This window comes from Bos javanicus, chromosome 16 (genome assembly GCF_032452875.1).
Source record: "Bos javanicus breed banteng chromosome 16, ARS-OSU_banteng_1.0, whole genome shotgun sequence".
Taxonomy (NCBI): domain Eukaryota; kingdom Metazoa; phylum Chordata; class Mammalia; order Artiodactyla; family Bovidae; genus Bos; species Bos javanicus.
In genome coordinates, this window is record NC_083883.1 from 48,325,527 (window position 1) to 48,344,129 (window position 18,603).

Here is an 18,603-nt window from a genome sequence, read left to right on the forward strand (position 1 = left end):
GGATAGGAGCCTGGTGGGCTACAGTCCATGGGGCTGCAAAGAGTCAGACATGACTGAGTGACTGAACACACACACACAAAACCCCAAGATGTATAGCTGAGTTCTTACAAGTTAATTTCCATTTAATGCCAACAGTTTATACAAAACAGCAAAGTGAAAAAGAGTGATCTGTTTAGCCTGAAAGAGGACACAGACGGCATGTGTAGGGGGAGTAAGGATTCAGGGTCCTTCGAGACTGTCATTCTGAGCAAAGGAAGGCAGACAGAGAAAGACAAATATCCTATATTGCTTGTGTGTGGAATCTAAAAAAAATGGTACGAGTGAACTTATTTGCAAAATAGAAATGGAGTCACAGACATAGAAAACAAACTTATGGTTACCAGGGGAGAAAGGGGTGGGGAGGGATAAGTTGGGAGATTGAGATTGACAAATACACCCTACTATATATATCAACAACCTCAGATATGCAGATAATACCACTCTAATGGCAGAAAGTGAAGAAGAACTGAAGGGCTTCTTGATGAGTGTGAAAGAGGAGAGTGAAAAGCTGGCTTAAAACTCAACATTCAAAAACTAAGATTATGACATCTGGTCCCATCACTTTTTGGCAAATAGAAGGGATAAAAGTGGAAGGAGTGATAGATTTTATTTCCTTGGGCTCCAAAATCACTGCAGATGGTGACTGCAGACATGAAATTGAAAGACACTTGCTCCTTGGGAGGAAAGCTATAATAAACCTAGACAGCATATTAAAAAGTAGAGACATCACTTTGCACACAAAGGTCCATTTGGTCAAAGCTATGGTTTTCCCAGGAGTCATGTATGGATGTGAGAGTTGGACCATAAAGAAGGCTGAGAGCCAAAGAACCGATGCTTTCGAATTGTGGTGCTGGAGAAGACTCTTGAGAGTCCCTTGGAAAACAAGGAGATCAAACCAGTCAATCCTAACGGAAATTAACCCTGAATATTCATTGGAAGGGCGGATGCTGAAGCTGAAGCTTCAATACTTTGGCCACCTGATGGGAAGAAGTGACTCATTGGAAAAGATCCTGGTGCTGGGAAAGATTGAAGGCAGAAGTGAAGGGGATGAAAGAGGATGAGATGATTGGATAGCATCACAGACTCACTGGGCATGAGTTTGGGCAAACTCCAGGAGATAATGAAGGACAGGGAAGCTTGGCGTGTTGCAGTTTACGGGGTTGCAAAGAGTCGGACACAACTTAGCAACTGAAAAACAACAACAACAAACATATAAAGTAGACAACTAATAGGGACCTGTGGTATTAGCACAGAGAACTCGACTCAGTACTCTGTAATGATATATGGGAAAAGAATCTTAGAAAGAGTGGATAGGGATTCCTCCCTTGTGGTCCAGTGGTTAGGACTCTGGGCTTCCACTGAAAGGGCCCCAGGACATGTAGAGTTTGGTCAGGGAACTGAGCCCCACATGCCGTTGTTGTTCAAGTGCAGCCGAAAATAAAATAAGATAAAGTAAAAAAGAGTGGATATACGTATAACTGATTCACTTTGCTGTGCAGCAGAAACTAACACGAAATGTTAAATCAACTATACTCCAGTAAAGATAAAAAGACTCAGGTCCTGCAGAGAAGGCTCCACTGACTCGGTGAGGGGGTACTCAGAGGAGTGGGGAGGGGCCCTGGGCCCCCAACTCTGGGTTTGGGGACGATTTCCAGGAGATGGCACGCTGCTTCCTGAAGATTGCATTTCCTAGCTAAGAGGATGCTAGATGTGGAGCAAGATTTAAAGAACTAAACATCTAGGCACATCCGAGTGCCTCCTCCACTGTAGATGAATGTCACACTGTGAACTCTACATGTTACCTGTGCCCCGCACAGGGTAACTGCCTAATAAATATTTGTGGAAGGAATGGAAGAATATTTATTATTTTTCTCTCCTTTGAAAAGACGACCTTAACTTGTCCTCTCACTAATCCAGTGGTTCTCCACCAGGGGCTATTTTGCCTCCTAAGAGACACTTGTCTGGGGACATTTTGGTTGTCACAATGGGGAGGAGGTGTGGGGAGTGGGGTAGAGGGGAGAGATGCTCTTAGACATCCCACAATGCACAGGAGAGACCCCCATAACAGAGGTTTATCCCCAAATGTCAATAGTTGCACCCCCAGTACCCAGGGCATGAAAGATTCTGGGCTGGAACCTGGTGATGGGAGGCTGACCCTTATAACCCTGCACCCTGCCCTCTGCGTTCTTCTCATCTGAAATCTTGTCTCTGGTGGGGAGGTTGGTATGTGCTGATGGATGGGCTCAGGACCCCCAGAATTTATCTTCCTGTGGCTCCTGCAGCCGATCCTTCTCCTTACCACCCTACAGTCTCAGTGCTGATAGACTTCTCGCCCTCTGGACCCTCAGCTAAGGCCTTGCCCTTCCCAGTTCTGGGGGATCCTATGGCCTTTCAGAGCAGGAACTGGGGGCCTCCCTACCTTCCCTCTGGTTGCTCTGGCTACCACCCCTGCCTGACAGGCAGGCATCGTTACCCTGCCTTTGGATTCCTCTGTCTGCCCCTAGGCTACGCCCCCTCCCAGACATCCCCCCACCCCCACCCCGCTGCCAGGCTGCCCACCCCCCTCTTCCATCCTGTTCTGTGACACCACAGAGCACAGTGCTATGTTCAGCCTTTGGACGATTCTCCCTGGAATCACTCCTGGGCTTAGTGCTAGTGAAGTCCGTGACCCTCGCCGAGACCCTAATACACAGTACTTGAGTCTGCTGAGCTTGTGCCAGCTCCGCACTAAATACCAGCCATGTGTGATCACAACAGTCTAATGAATGGATGGTCCTATTGTCAGGGTGGGAGGAGGCAGAGGCTGGGAGTGGAGAAGTAAGTGCTTTCACAGTAGGGCTGGGCTGTGGATTGGGGAGGGGGTGGTCAGCTAGGACTGGCCCTCTGTGCCCCTCAGGATGGCTGTGGGCATGTGGCAGCACTTGGTGAAGACCTCATGGTATCTGTGCCTCTGGATGTCCTGGCCCCTGCTCAGTTTTACATTTAAATACTAGTTCAGTCCAATCAAATAGAATTGTCAGTAACTAATCCAGATCTGAAAGTGAAATTTCAAAATGGCATTTATTTATTTATAAGATTATTTTTTATAAGGGGCAATTCTGAAAATGTCTTTATTGAATTTGTAACAATATTACTTCTGTTTTATTTATTTATTTAGTGTGTGTGTGTGTGTGTGTGTGTGTGTGTCTGTGTGTGTGTTGGTTTTTTGGCCGTGAGGGATCTTAGATCCCCAATCAGGGATCGAACCCATATCTCCAGCACTGGAGGGTGAAGTCTTAAACACTGGACCACCATGGAAGTCCCTGAAATTTAGTTCAGACTTAATCATGATTTCCAGTGGTCTTGAAGGCATTAATTGTTTAAAGACACTTAATGAAACTTAATCAGTCTATCCAAACATACCACAGGTCTGGAACAATTTGTTCACACCATGGCCAGGTGCTTCCAGAGGCCTCCCAGTGCAGGGCGTGGGTGCAGAGGGGGCCATGGGAGAGAGGGGCACTGGCTTGTTCTTCCCTCCAGGAGCCTTACTGGGCAATGTCTCATGACATTGCCCCCACGTGCCCCCATCTCTAGGTTCCTGTCTTCACCCTGTACTCTGACCATTGTTGCTGGTTTCCAGGGGTTTCCCACAGGTCCCTGAGAGAGCACTAGAATTCACGTCATGTTCACTTGTATTATACCATTTAAAGGACAGCTGGGGTGGAGTGGGGCTGTGGCCTCTCCAGGACACACCGGGCTGGGTCTCAGGCCTCCTGATCCAGACCCCTATGCTTATGTCCTGCACTGATGCATGGACGAAACTCCCTCCCCTCACCCCTTCTGCCCTGGGGTGAACTCACGGCAGTGTTGGGTGGAGGGTGCATGGACCCACAGCCTCTGTCTGTAGGCAGTGAGCCTACTCTGGCTGAGGGATTTAACCCATCTAAATGGTCCATCACACCCACCCAGGGCACAGAGCAGCAGCATCTTTGGGCTCAGGCAGGTAAAGGGTCTGCTTGCATTGGCCCAGAGCCCACAGTCCATGTCGGCCATTATTATTGTTATTATTACACCTGCAACATTTATTATGTCAGCCCTAATGATAGGCAGGCACCTTGCCAAGTTCTGTGCATGCCATGGCAAACACAATCTTTGCCTGTGGGGGAGATAAGTGAACCGATGATTACAATTCAGTGTGATGTTAGCTTTTATATCCATCTTGCTCCAAATGGGATTAAGGTAGCAGCAAGGCGTGCTGGGGGCTTCCCTCATAGCTCAGTCGGTAAAGAATCTGCCTGTAATGCAGGTGACAGGAGTTTGATTCCTGGGTGGGGAAGATCCTCTGGAGAAGGAAATGGAAACCCACTCCAGTATTCTCGCCTGGAGAATCCCATAGACAGAGCAGCCTGGCAGGCTACAGTCCATGGGATCGCAAAAGTCAGACACAACCTAGCGACTAAACCACCACCAAGGCGTGCTGAGAGCAAGGATGGCGGGCAATGTGCTCAGGTTCTCCAGGAGAACTGGGAAGGCCCCTGTCTTGCAGCAGAAGGAAGTCAAGGAAGGCTTCCTGGAGGTGATACCTTGAATGTGTGTCTTGTCCTGAGAAGTCATCTCTCCCTTGTCTCCATTGGGGAGGGTGGTTGTGGCTCTTTAGGCTGTAGTCTGATGGAGCTGAGGGTTCTAATAAATTATTACAGGAGGGCACGCAAGCTGTGACCTCTCTCCCAGAGGGTGAAGGGTTTTTAAAAAATATTCTTTTTTTTTTTTTTAACTCAAGTACTCGATAGTGGCTCAGACAGTAAAGAATCTGCCTGCAGTGCAGGGGACCCCTGGGTTGGAAAGATCCCCTGGAGAAAGGAATGGCAACCCACTCCAGTAATCTTGCCTGGAGAATCCCATGGACAGAGGAGACTGATGGATTACAGTTCATGGGGTGGTGAAGAGCTGGACATGACTGAGTGACTAACACTTTCACTTTTCATAGTTTATTTACAATGTTGTGCCAATCTCTGTTGTACAGAAAAGTGACTCAGTTTTATATTGGGTTGGTTAAATGTTCATTTGAGTTTTTCCATAAGTTCAGTTCAGTTCAGTCGCTCAGTCGTGTCCAACTCTTTGCAACCCCATGAACCGCAGCACGCCATGCCTCCCTGTCCATCACCAAGTCCCGGAGTCCACCCAAACCCATGTCCATCGAGTCGGTGATGCCATCCAACCATCTCATTCTCTGTTGTCCCCTTCTCCTGCCCTCAATCTTTCCCAGCATCACGGTCTTTTCAAATGAGTCAGCTCTTCGCATCAGGTGGCCAAAGTGTTGGTTTCAGCTTCAACATTTTCCATAAGACGTAATGTAAAAACCCACACAAACTTTTTGACCAACCTGATACATACACACATTCTTTTTAAAATATTCTTTTCCATTATGATTTATCCCAGGAGATTGGATATAGTTCCCTGTGCTATGCTATACAGTAAGATCTTGTTTATCCATTCTAAATGCAATAGTTTTCATCTACCAACCTCAAATTCCCAGTCCATTTCTCTCCTCCCCCATTCCTTGTGAGTCTGTTTCTGTTTCATTGATAGCTTTATTCATGACATATTTTAGATTCCACATAGAAGTGATATTATATGACATTTGTCTTTCTCTTTCTGACTTGCTTCACTTAGTATGACATTCTCTAGTTGCATCCATGTTGCTGCAAATGGCATTATTTAGTTGCTTTTTATTGCCTGGAAAATCCCATGGATGGAGGAGCCTGGTAGGCTGCAGTCCATGGAGTCGTGAAGAGTCGGACATGACTGAGTGACTTCACTTTCACTTCTACTTTATGGCTGAGTAGTATTTCATCATGTATATGGACCACATCTTTACCCATTCATCTGTCAGTGGACATTTAGATTGTTTGCATGTCTTGGCTGTTGTGAATAGTGCTGCTATGAATGTAGGGCTGAATGTATCTTTTTGAATTAGAGTTCTGTTCAGATATATTCCCAGGAGAGGGATTGCTGAATCCTTTTTAGTAACTCTGTTTTTAGTTTTCTGAGGAAACTCCATACTGTTCTCCATCTTGGCTGTACAAACTTACAGTTCCACCGCCAGTGTAGGAGCATTCCCCAAAGGGGTTTTTAATACCCCAAAATGGAAGAGCTGGGTTTCTAGGCACATGGCTGTTCCTTTCAGCTCAAAGCTTATGTGGAGCCAGCCATTGTCCACGGGGTCCTGGCCATGGGACTCTCTGGGCCCCATGGGCTGCTACAGGCCCAGCTCGAGGCCAGCCAGCAGCCCCCTCCTGCCCCCTCACAGAAGAGGGCCATGGGGTCTTCACGTGCCCTCCAATAGTGCCCAGGCTTTTTCAGAGCTGGGGGCTCCTAGGCTGACATGTTTATATGTGGTCCTTTTTGAACCTGTGTTGGATTAGTTTTATTTTTAAACTAATTTTTATTGGAGAATAGTTGCTTTACAATGTTGTGTTAGTTTCTGCTGTACAGAGTGAATCAGCTGTACGTATACCTTTATTCCCTCTCTTTTGGATTACCTTCCCATTTAGGTCACCGCAGAGCACTGAGTAGAGTCCCTGTGCTATACAATAGGTTCTCGTTAGTTATCTATCTTACATATAGTAGTGTGTATATATGTTAATCCCATTCTCCCACTTCATCCTATCCCCCACTTGGTATACATAAATTTGTTTTCTGTGTCTGAAGTGAAAGTTGCTCAGTTGTGTCTGGCTGTTGGCAACCCCAAGGAATATACAGTCCATTGACTTCTCTAGGCCAGAATACTGGAGTGGGTAGCTGTTCTATCCTCCAGGGTATCTTCCTCACGCAGGGATTGAACCCAGGTCTCCTGCATTGCAGGTGGGTTCTTTACCAGCTGAGCCACCAGGGAAGCCCACTTCTGTTTTGCAAATAAGATCATCTGTACCATTTTTCTAAATCCCACACATAAACATTGCTATACAGTATCTGCTTTCCTCTGTCTGACTTACTTCACTCTCTACGACAGTCTCTAGGTCCATCCGTGTCTCTTTGGGTAGGTTTTGTGCTTCAGTGGCAGTGGCATTGTCATGAGAGCCACCATGGCACCCGGTGGAAGGTTCCAGAGGCGAGGAAGTGGCGAGTGGTGGTGGCAGTGACAGCAATGTCAGTGGGGGCTCCGGTGGCTCCTTTACCCTCCCAGAGGCTTGACTGCTCTGTACATCTATTTCCAATGACACACGTGACTTCTGGACACTCTCAGCCACTTCCAATCACTGCGATAAGTCAGACCCTTGACTCTGTAACTTTCCTTTTACTCCAGCAACTGGTCAGATGCACGGAGTCTGTATCAACCATCACAGACTAGCTCTCAGCCAAGGAGGCTGGGACAGCACGTGTCACTAAGGCTATTCCTGACAATTTAAAACGCAGGATTTCAAAGGCTGGATCCAGGGTGGTTTAGGAGAAGGATGGGTCTTCTTCACCCAGTGATGGCAGCTGGCTGTGGAAGTTGCATGATGGGACAAGGGGGCAGGGCCTGGTGGAGGCCCCAGCCCTGCATCTCTGTTGCCATGGCGACACGGGTGTCTGGGCCTGTCCCCCATCACAGACTTCTAGGGTGACTTCTAGGGTCCTGTTTTGTTCTAAGTTTCTCTGTCGAGCTCGCCCCCTTACACTTGAAAGTTTCGTGTTTGGAGACATGTTTTATTACAGAGACTGATTGGCTTCACTTTGAAGACTATTCTCTTGTGAAGTTCTACACTGGATTTTGACCAGGACATCCTAGCCTGTGGGGCTATTGGCTCTCCTGAAGGGAAGACTACCTGAAGAGGAGAGGGGGCTGGGTCCTTGTGGGGCTGAGCTTATTGTCTCTACCAGCCATGACTCTATTTTCAGATGTGAGCTCCGACCACAGCATCTGGGGCCAGCGTCTCAGGAGCAACATGGCTGTAGGAGGAAGAGGTGTTGGAGAACAGATCACTGGGGTCCGAGTCTTCTTTGAGGCTGGGCTTGGTGAGTGGATGGGGCTCCTCTGATCTGGCCTTTGTGGGGTGTCCACAGTCGAATATCACTTCCAGAAACATCTGTCCTTAAAAGGTCAGAACTGAACTAGATTGGGGGGCTCCGTTTACACACCCTGGATGAACCACAACCCGCTTCGGTCTCCCTGGCATCCAGAGAGTGGTGCCCAGGCTGCATCCTGGTGATTGCTTTTCTGCAGGATCTAGTTTTAGAAATCACGTTCTCCTTTTGGCTGACCTTTCTGCTTTAAAATTGCCTCTCACCGAACATGTTACAGCCCGAGGTTAGGATGTCCCTTCTTTTCATTCTCTTGCTGGAGGGAAAAAAACTCTGCAAAAACAGAACTCACGACACTGGCAATTCAGCCACACCACACGTTGCTGTACTCTGGAGGGTCCCTCTGGTCCTCGCAGAGGGAGACTGAAGGGGATGCTTTATTCTCTGGTTTCTAATGGAGGCTGCTGCTTTCTCCAAGCTCTCCTCCTAGTTTGGGGAAAGAAGGCTGAGAGGTGGGGTTCACCTGCAGGACCCCAAGAAGGGGTCCAGGTTTGGCCTGGGAATGCTGGGGAGGCGGCAGTCCCCAGAACACAGCACCTCTCTCTTTAAAAAAATTTTTTTTTTAAATTTTGTATTTGGATATAGTCGATTAGGGCTTCCCTTGTGGCTCAGACATTAAAGAATCTGCCTGTAATGTGGGAGGCCTGGGTTCGATCCCTGGGTTGGGAAGATCCCCTGGAAGAGGGCATGGCAACCCACTGCAGAATTCTTGCCTGGAGACTCCCCATAGACAGAGGAACCTGGTGGGCTCCAGTCCACGGGGTCGCTAAGAGTTGGACATGACTGAGCAACTAAGCCCAGGCCATAATCAATTAACAAATGTTGTGAGTTTCAGGCAAACAGTGAAGGGATTCAGCCATACATATACATGAATCCATTCTCCTCCAAACTCCCCTCCCATTCAGGCTGCCCATAACATCGAGCAGAGTTCCATGTTCTATACAGTAGGTCCTTGTTAGTTATCCATTTTAAATATAGCAATGTATACATGTCCATCCCAAACTCCCTAACTACCCCATCCTCCCATCCTTCCTCCCTGGCAACTGTTATATTACACACTGCTCTTGAGGGAGCATTTGCTCCTCTCTGATGGTTCCCATCCCTCATTGATATTTTATGGGTCAGTCACTCCATCGTGACTAAGTTGCTTCAGTCATGTCCAACTCTTTGTGATCTCATGGACTGTAGCCCATCAGGCTCCTCTGTCCATGGGATTTCCCAGACAGGAATACTGAGTGGGTTGCCTTCTCCAGGGGATCTTTCTGACCCAGGGATTGAACCCTCATCTCTTATGCCTCTTGCATTGGCAGGCAGACTCTTTACTGTTAGGACTACCTGGGAAGCCCTGATCTTTTATGAGTAAAATGTCAATTCCCCAAGGGTTTTGAAACATAGCTTTGCTTGACTTGGAAATTTTAGACTTGTGTGCGGAGCACAAGCCACAGGACTCAAGTCGGTCAAGGGTGGGCTGTGCCTGGGGGTGCTTTCAGATGTCTCCATGGCGTGCAGTTGGCTGGCCCTGGCTTGTTTGGACCTGGCCCTGGGTAGGGACGGCAAGGCCTCCCAAGTGCCCTGAATGGTTGTGCTGGTTGTGTACTGCTTGAGGGCCCCTGGCCTCGCTGGTGAGCTGGTGCTGCAGTCCAGCCTGCAGCAGCTGCTTACCAAGCCTTGTGCCTGGCTCACTACCGTGTGCCCTGGAGGAGGGAGGACATTCTCCTTTGCACAAAAGCTTCTGTGTGGGTGGCCCTGGCACCCTCCCTGGGCTGATTCCAGAGGGGATATGTATTAGGCATATCTTTTAGTTGCTGTTTTCTGATGCTTTGACAGCTGGGGCCTTGCTGAGCCTGGGGGTTCCCCATCCCAGAACCAACCAGTTCCCAGAGACAGACCCACGGCGATGGTGACTTTCAAATCCAGAGCTCCTCCGACACACACCTTCTTTATCAGACCCTGAGACTCTTGGCTACTATCCATCTGCTTCAGTTACCCTAGGGCAGGTACTAGCCAACGAAGGACTGCTGGTGCCCCGGAACCCACTGAAATGATCCAAACCAAACCAGCTGATCCTAAGCCTGCTTTCTTTGCCCCACTGCTGGTCTCTTCTACAGAAACCACAATGAAGGCTCCTGCTCACAAGGCTACCTCTTCAGGCCAGCTACCCTCCCCTCTGAGACAGGTCAACAAGACCCTTCCTTCTGTCAATAGGACATTCCTGTGGCACTGAGCAGGGATTTCGCTGCCAGGGTTGGGTGGGTGTGAATGGTAGCCAACCCAGAGTCCAGGAAAATTAGGTGAAAACATCTTCAGAGGCTTTCCCCACCAGGAAGACTATGACCCATCTTAGAAATTCCCTGTTGCCTTGATGAGGGTACATAGTCCCCAGGCCCCAGATATCACTTTCAGTTGTTTAGCTCAAAAAGGCAGCTGTAAAAACATCACTGAGAACAGCAGCACATGCTAAGAGTGAGGAGACAAACCCAGAGAGGTAACAAGAGTGTAACAAGAGGCTAGGCATAAGGCATGCTTTTTCAGAATTGAAACGCTTTGCAGAGATGCCTGGTGGCTGGATGGGGTGTCAGAGAACCAGGGATTAACTCAAGTCCTTAGTGATAATTAAGGCCCGTAGGTGTGCATTTCCTGCTTTCTCCCCCACTAGAGTCTTCAAGGTCAAGCCATTACCTCCACTTTGTGGCTGAAGAAAGTGGACTCAGGGAGGAAAGTGACTGCCCAGTTACACTGGCTGTGACTTTAGGAACATGCTTGGGTCCAGCTCAGCCTTCTTGTACCTTACCCCTTCTTTGGTTCCTCCTTGATTTTCAAAGCATGAGAGGTGCATACTTCAGGGGTACCCAGAGAGTCGCACCTCCTCTGGGAGTTGGGTAAGACAAGTGCAGTGTGGGAGGTGGAAGAGTCTCAAGCCCCACATGCTGACCTGGCAGTCACATGGAGGTCTGGCCACCCAATCATCAGTCTTCTGTGCTGAGAGTGACAAGGGCATTTCATGGGGGAGGTAAGAGTGCCACAGAGATAAAGCTTTGGTAACCAGTCTCCTATTGGTGTCAAAGTTTATTGAATCTCTGTTCACAAGTTTGCTGAGCATCTGCTATGTGCCAGGTGCTGCCTTAGGGCTGGGGGTGCAGTTGAGTGACAGCCAGTCAGCTCTCGCTGAGCTTACCCTATGCTCTTCCCAAAACCCTGGTACAGAGAGAAGGAGCTGGAGGAGGGCCTTGGATGGGTCTCACTTGCCAGGAAAGAAAAGTACACAGGGATTGGAGGTCAGGGAACAGAGGAGCCGGTAGACCAGATGGATGGATGCTGGGCTTTAGGATTAGCCCATCACTGGGGGCTTCTGAACACAGGCTGGGGATTGTCTGGGGCTGCTCTGGTTTTAACCTGCCCTTCATCACTGCTCAAGGTCACAGACAGCATCCCACACAGGCTGCACAGCTACTGTGCAGGTCCCTGAGTCTGGGGGCAGGCCCTTGATCACCCCCAGTTCAGAGCATACTGGGGAGCCTGCCTGGTGCTTTTCCATTCAAACACTGCTGGTCCACTGACCCGACTGCTGGGTGACTTTGGCCTCAGTTTCCCTGCTCTAAATGACCCCGGTGGGAGGGAGTGGGGTAGGGGGCTTTCCTTGCTGGGTAAAAGTTCCCACATGTGCCAGATGCGAGGTTTTTGACCAGCTGCTCATGAGCTGTGACGCAGTGCCTTTCCACCAAGGACAGTGAGAGATTTATCTGATGGTAGGGCTCTTTTCCTCCCCACTGCGTCTGGCAATAATGACGGAGCGCCCGGGAGTGCCAGAGCCATTTTATTTTTATTTTATTTCTTCCTGAAGTTCAATACTTTCCAAAGCACCTCCACATGGTAATGCTATTTTCCTGGCAGGAATGCGTTTATTGGAGCTGTCACTCATCGCCAGCCGTTCCATCTCAGTTCTGCGGCAGGCCTGACAGAGCGATACAGCCGTCTATAATTTAAAAACTGATGAACCCCAATTGCCAGCCCAGACCTTGCCGGTGGCACAGGCTCTCTGCAAATTGGTTACTAGTTAGTTAATGGCCCTAAGTGACTGCACTTTCTCTCTTGGCCAGTTTCCCTTCTGGGGTTGGCTGAGGGCCCACTTTGCCTCCTATGATCGCCCCTGCCAGCCTGACTTGCCACTGTGGGTTAGGGGGTGCCCTGCTGCTACATTCTATGTCTTGATTGACCACAAGAGGGTAGGACCCTAATGAGGGAACAGGAGGCTGGGGGTCATGACCCAGCAATGACCCAGGGCACATGGCAGAAGGAACACGGGTTTGAGAGCCAGATCTTGGATTTGAATCTGAGTCTGAATCCTGTTTGCTCCTTCTTGGCAGTGAGCTTCAGGTTTTCCATCTGTGATGGGGGCCAGGGGTACCCTGGCTTCTGCGGCATTTGTGAAACAACAAGGGGTTCTGGGCAAAATGGAGGGCTTGGGACAAAGCTGGTGCTTCTGCCTGGGTGGCTGTCTTGCCCAGGGTGGTCTCAGGTCACCTGTCCACACCTCAGGATTCTAGGTCTGGCGTGGGGGGCAATGTTGACTCCCCGCCAAAGCAGAAGAGTTTCCCCCCTGCATCTTGGCACTGGATCATTCTCCTTCATTCTCCTCCATGGGCTGTCCATGTCCCCCATGGGGTCTCTCATCTCCCCTAAAGAAGCACCTATTTCATTTGCTCCACTGGGAAGCAAGAAAAATAGCTATTTAAAAAAACAGAATCTGCTGCAAATCCAAGACCATATAGAAGTTAGGTGGGACAGGTTGCCTGCAAACAACCAAGTAAGATGATTTCTGCTTAAAACATTCATGAGCTGTAGGCAAATGAGGTTTTAAAAATACTTAAAATGGTTTGTTTTTCTAAGTAGACTAAACCTTTTCCCTTGCTGATTTGTCATAGTAACTTGCTAAATATCACTTTCTTTTATCTTTTTTTTCTCATATCTTCTTTTAAAAATTATTTTGTTTTTCTGTGAATCCATCCCTCCAGCTGAGTGACTACACCTTTCCCAGGAATGATCAGAACCAAAGTAGGGGTATTTGCATTTGTCAGTAGTGGTTGGAAATATTAATAGCAGGAACACAGCCCACACTGCCTTCAGCTCACCACGTCTAACCAGGGAAGTGGATGGCGCTGGTCCAAGGGAATGGGGCGTGAGAGCTGTCAGCCACACCCTGCCTTGGCTCTGCATGGGGTTTTGTTCCTTCAGACATGTTGCCTTTCCACGACCAGAGCCAGGGCTACAAATGACCTCCTTTGCCATCTTCCAGCCTTGGACAAGACACTCCCTTCTCCCATCTGGAGGGAGAAAAATCCCAGGACAGGTATCTCATTGGTTCAGCTCACATTGCATTCCCACTCCTTGACCAATCAGTTTGGCCTCAGGGTTCAAATGTATGATGGACAGCTCCCCTCACCAATCAAGTGATTGGACCCTAGCAGAGTAGGAAAGAGGAGACATAAATGTGGCTGGCCCCTAGCCACATCCCCTAGAGGGGATCCTAGCATCTAGGAAGCTTATTTGCATCCCCTGGAGTTTCTCTTCATGCTGCTTTCTCCCTGGGGAGAGAAATGGAGGCAGCTCAAACCAGATTTCTCAAAGAATACACTCTAGGCCTCGGCTTCTGTGACATTGAGAGAACAGCCTCAGGATTTCCACTCTGCCCACCTTCACAGGAGGGAATTGCGCAGCTGTAATTGGCCTTCTCCCACGTTCCCAGGAACACCAGGTTTTTCATTTTAGCTCTCTCCTGTCTGAGGGAGGATGATTAGTTGGTAGAGCAACATCCTAATGTTTTGGCTGAAAACCAAGGCACTTGGGGAGAGTGTTCAGGCTCATCAGATACATGTGTTCCCACACATCACACCCCCTCTGCCCCCGCCCCACTGCTGAGAAGATGAAGGGAGAAGCAGGAGGAATGGGGGGCGGGGGGACCAACTCATCTTCACAGACACAGTCCTGGCTGCTGGGATGCTTTGCATTGGTTATTTTTTGCCTCCTCTGTGCACAGGGGTGATGTGAGGGCTGAGAGTCAAAGGCGTTTTTGATTCTCCCATGATGAATTTTGTAAGCGGCCACACCTAGGACTCCCAGGTGACTGTGTGGGGAAGGAGGAGCGGGGGGTGGGGAGGTGGGGGGAGAGGGACACAGGTGACTCCCCATCTCTTGGCCTTTCTCTCCATCCCAGGAGAACTGTAGCCAATGAGGCAGAGCTGGGTCTCTTCTTCCCTCTAATCCTTGGAGACACGTGCATGAGTGGGAAGCTTGGGGAGGCTCGGGGAGGGATGTCTTGGATGGACAGAGTTCACCTTGGAGAATTCTGACATTGAGACCCGAGAATGGGGTGGGCTGGGCTGGGGTGCACACCCTTCCTGGGGGTGGGTAGGGAGGGCTGAGCCCAGGGGAGCTGATCCTGAACCTGAGTCTATTTTCATCTCACTGCACAATTGATTAATCAGGTTCTTTGGTTTTAGTAAGTCGGTAGGTCCAGATGTTTCCCATTGTATGTTACAAATGTTAATTATCTTCTAATTACTTATTAACCAAGGCTGCGCTGGCAGCGAATGCCCCAGAAGCCCAGCCAAATGAGTCCACAGCTTCATAGCAGAACTGCTTCTTCTGGCAGCAGCTTCCAGAAATTTCTCATCCCTCATAGGGGTTTTTCTCCAATAGTTATTCTTTTTGGAGGAGAGAGACCCAGTAGCCTCTGCACGAGGGACCCATAAGGCTAAGTGTTTGGAGCCCCATGGGGCAGCCTGACACCAACCATACTGGTTTATTTAAGTTGGCTGCTCAGCCAGGGTGTGCCCAGGGCCCAAAAGGGTTAGTGAGGTGCAGGAGCCTTATTCTGGCATCGGAGTGCAGGTTCACCTCCGGGTTCACTGGGGCTGCTTTTCCTCCTAGACGTCCCTCAGTCTTTCTCCTCCTCCTGGAGTGGCTGGGCATCCATTCCTCTGGACTCAAGTCAAAGTCAACAGGATGGACAGTGTCCCAAGCTGAGGCTTCAGTGAGGTTCACCCTCCAAGTACTCATAGTGGGAGAGACTGGTTTCTCATTCTCTAATGCCTGGATTTGCACCTTGACAGGTGGCTCTGTCCCCAGGGTCTTGGTCCCATCTAATCTTAGCAGTTGGACCCTCTCTTGTTGTTGGCCAGCATGTGCCATTGAGGTGCCTGCCAAAGATGGCACTTGGGAGCTGGCATCCCCTTCTTGCTGCCCCTTGCTCAGCTCAGCTGTCTCACAAAGAGATTCTTCAGGACATCCTCCTTCAAGAAAGGACCTGCCCCATCACCTCCCTGGGGACAGGCACCAGTCACGTTACAGCAAACCCTCCTGTGGCTTCCCCCTTTGAGACCCCTTGTTATTCACGATGAATAAAAATAGGCTATGTGGAAAGTAAAACCAGATGGATGTCATCTAGATCGGGGTGGTTGTGACAGTCATGTAGAAAATGGTGACCTATTGTTTTCCTGGTGTTGAGGCTGCCTTGATCTCCTTGGAATCTGGGGGTGTGATACATGCATGCTCCCAGCATCATACTCTGAACTGATTTGTGAGCATGTATAGGCATGCCATGCATCCGGCATACTCCTTGCAGCTTCTGGTGGCTCCCCTGCGTGTTCATTCATTCATTCGCTTATTCATCTGTTCATCTACCCACCCATGTACCCATCCACACACCCATGCCATTATATCCACTTATCCATCCATTCAACCATCCATCCATCCTCCCATCTGTCCTCCTACCCAAGAAACTTTGAGTACCAGACAGCCAGTGAGCTGTGATGCTTAGAAGGTAAACTGCAGGACAAGGATGGTGTGGGTGTAACCTGCCAAGTGAGTCTGCTCAGGCTCACTGAGTGACTTAACAGAATTTATTATCTCACAGTTGTGGAGGTTACAAGTTGAGATCGAGGTGTTGATGGGGCTGTGTTTCCTCTGGAGGCTCCGGAGAAGGATGTTCCAGGCTTCTCTCCTGGCTTCTGGTGGCTCCTTGGCTTGTGTTGACATCACCCCTAGTCTCTGCACAGAGTTCTTTCTCTGTGTTGTCTGTGTCCAAATTTCCTTTTTTTTTTTTTTTAGGACATTATTCATATGGAGTTAGGGCTCATCCTATTTACCGCCTCTTAACTAATTGCATCTAAGTTTTTTGGAGTGACACAACTCATGATGCCTGCTGTTTTGTTGTTCACTTGCTAAGTCGTGTCTGACTCTTTGTGACCTTATGGACTGCAACATGCCAGGTTCCTCTGTCCTTCGTTATCTCCTGGCATTTGTTCAGATTCATGTCCATTGAGCTGGCGAGGATGCATCATTCGAGGTGCCGTCTTCTTCTTTTGCCTTCAGTCTTTCCCAGCATCAGGGCCTTTTCTGATGAGTCAGTTCTTTGCATCAAGTGGAAAAGGATTGGAGCTTCAGCTAGAGCAACAGTCCTTCCAATGAATATTTTTCTTCCCAAAGAGCCATCCTAGGCCAAACTGGGGCCTGGAGATCCAGGTCCAATCACAGCTCATACCTTCTCTCCTGGCATGGAATCTTAATGGAGTCAGCCAGCAAATGCCACATTGTCACCTGCCTACGAGTTCCATTAGGCACTGATTTCAGTAAACTCAGTGAATCACCTTGGCTTGGCATAGAGAGTGAAACCCCCATACCATGCTTTTCCTATTTGAGGCAAACGAGAGGCCGAGCTAACCATGCCCTGGGTATCCACTGATTGCATGCCAGGCTGGGAGTGTGCTTGGTGAGATGATATACATGAGGGGTCCTTGATTGTGTATATCCATTTGGTTAAATTCTGGATTTGGTTGAATTCTGCAGTATTTAATCAAAAGCTTCCCAGCAGCAGTATCTGAAACAAGATAAATATTTTATATCACTTTGTGTAACAGTGGTTTGGAGGTGGGCATCTGTAGGATATTGTTTAAGATCAACACTCCAGCATGCCTTCATCCTCATGATGCAATATGGGTGCTGGAACTCCTGCCATTTCATTGATGGCCCTTAGGGAGACTTTCTGGAAGTACCACACCAGGCTCACATCTCATTGGCCAGTGCTGGATCACATGACCACATTTAGTGCAAGGGAGGCTGGGATATGTAGTCTTTTAGTTGGGTTTATCTTCACCCAGCCAGAAACTGACTTCTGTTTCTAAAGAAGATGATGAGATCGGGTATTGGGCAGGGAATTAGGAGCCTCTGTCCCCACTGTCAAAGGACTTGTCTGGCTGCCTCTCAGCAGTGGGGGCCTGAGTAGATTTGGGGTACACAGTGTGTGTGTGAGGAGCTTCTCCAATAGCTCAGTGGGTAGAGAATCTGCCTGCAATGAAAGAGATGCAGGAAATGTGGGTTTGATCCCTGTGAGGGGAAGATCCCTTGGAGAAGGAAATGGCAACCCCCTCCAGTTTTCTTGCCTGGGTAATCCCATGGACAGAGGAGCCTGGTGGTGTGTGTAAAGATGCCAGGTTTGGTGTGTGGGGGAGGGGGTGGGCAGGAGACAACAGCAGGGAGTCCCACCCCACTCTCCTTGAGGTGGGCCTTCGTAGTGTTTTCAGTCCCTCGACGGCTAGAGTTCTCAAGTGGTCAGCTCGGCTTCCAAGGGGTGTCCAGGGCCCAGGAGAGCTGCTTCTGTCCTTCAATACTTAGGTGGCCTCTGGTTCTTCTGCAGGCTGCAGAAGCCTTTCCTGGAGTGAAGAAGATCCATGAAGTATGCTGAGCACTTGACATGTACAACTCATCCAGACCCTGTGATGTCCTGGTCCCTCTCAGAAAATAAAGTCTTTTTAAAGAAATTTAATTTATTTATTTTAATTGGAGGATAATTACAATATTGTGATGGCCTCTGCCATACATCAACATGAATCAGTCACATGCACACATGTGGCCCCTCCCTCCCCACCTCATGCCTCTGGGTTGTCACGGAGCACCGGCTTTGGGTTCCCTGCATCGTACATCAAACTCCCACTGGCTATCTGTTTTACATATGGTAATGTTTATATTTCACTGCTATTCTCTCAAATCATCCCACCCTCTCCTTCTCCCACTGTGTACAAAAGTCTGTTCTTTATGTCTATTGGATCTAGAAAGAGAGTACCAACGATCCTACGTGCAGGGCAGTAAAGGAGATACAGACATAAAGAAAATACAGTTTTACTGTCTGTGTTAGTTTCAACAGCTGTCTGAGTTTTCCTTAAAGCAGGGTGTTTAGTCCAGTAAAACACTCGAAACCTGGTCTCTGTCCCACATCAGTGTCTGCTTCTAGGGGTAGGCCTGGCCGAGGCCATAGCCGTGGTGTGGGCTGGCTGGGGACTTCCTTGCTCTGGCCAACCCGAACCCCACTGCCCACTCAGTCCCAAGGTCTGTGGTCTTTCTGAGGTTGGAGTGAGAGGGAAGATGGTGGGGTAGAGAGAGCATTTGGTGCTGAGGCTCTGGGGCTTCTTGGAGAGGTGCTGCTCTCTGGCTCCCCCATGTTAGCCTAGTCATCCTCACTCTCCC

The 18,603-nt window shown here is 49.0% G+C and overlaps 1 long non-coding RNA gene across 1 annotated transcript; it reads left to right on the forward strand.

Annotated features, from left to right (window-relative positions):
- The first annotated feature begins 2,618 nt into the window (after positions 1–2,618).
- On the forward strand, positions 2,619–17,861 carry LOC133227420 (uncharacterized). Its single transcript, XR_009729812.1, has 3 exons — positions 2,619–2,856; positions 7,903–8,019; positions 17,777–17,861. It is a non-coding gene; the product is annotated as an uncharacterized LOC133227420 (long non-coding RNA).
- The last annotated feature ends 742 nt before the right edge of the window (positions 17,862–18,603 follow it).